Consider the following 686-nt stretch of genomic DNA (forward strand, 5'->3'; position numbering starts at 1 on the left):
TCTTTTATTCTATAAACCCTTTAAATATGGTTATATGTTTCAATACTTTATTTTAATATCATTATAATTTTTGTCGTAATGCTTTTATTTTAATTAGACTTTTGTTTTCGCTTGGTGAATCTATTACCACGTGTTTATAAAATTTAAAGGTTTTTGGAATATAAAATACCGTTAATTATAAAAATAACAGTCACAGTAGTTTTTCGTTTTTATTATTATTTATTTTTCATCGCTTTCATAGGAATTTTCCCTGATTTAATTTTGAACATCGTATAATAAATTAAGGATAATACCGTGTTATTATTCACACACCTAAATTAATTTAGGTTAGCATATGGTGAATTAAAAATAACTCAAAAAATCACTAAATCTTTGAAAAGATGGTTTAAAATTTTATTAATGTTTACATCAATGGCTGATTGCTGGCGTGGTAATATTTTCAACATTTATCAAAAATAGAAGTGCCAAGGTAGCATAAGTTTTTTATATCATAATCAAAACAGACTTTTAGCTTCTGTACGAAAGCATTGATGTTGGACTTTGGTCATCAGCGGTTGTTCTTATAAAATAATGTTCTCTTTGTTCGACGGAAAAACGGAAATTGGTACAGAAAATCTAGCTTTTCTCGTTTCCAGCTTTTTATGTTTTAGTAGTTTTTAATTGCTAAGTTTAATACCATTGTTAAG

General features: G+C 26.2%; 1 protein-coding gene across 1 annotated transcript in view; it reads left to right on the forward strand.

Annotated features, from left to right (window-relative positions):
• Window positions 1–686, forward strand: part of LOC111087165 (atrial natriuretic peptide receptor 2-like) — a 5,237-nt gene that overhangs the window by 3,578 nt on the left and 973 nt on the right. The window lies entirely within an intron of this gene.

The sequence above is a fragment of the Limulus polyphemus genome, unplaced genomic scaffold (genome assembly GCF_000517525.1).
Source record: "Limulus polyphemus unplaced genomic scaffold, Limulus_polyphemus-2.1.2 Scaffold1813, whole genome shotgun sequence".
Lineage (NCBI taxonomy): Eukaryota > Metazoa > Arthropoda > Merostomata > Xiphosura > Limulidae > Limulus > Limulus polyphemus.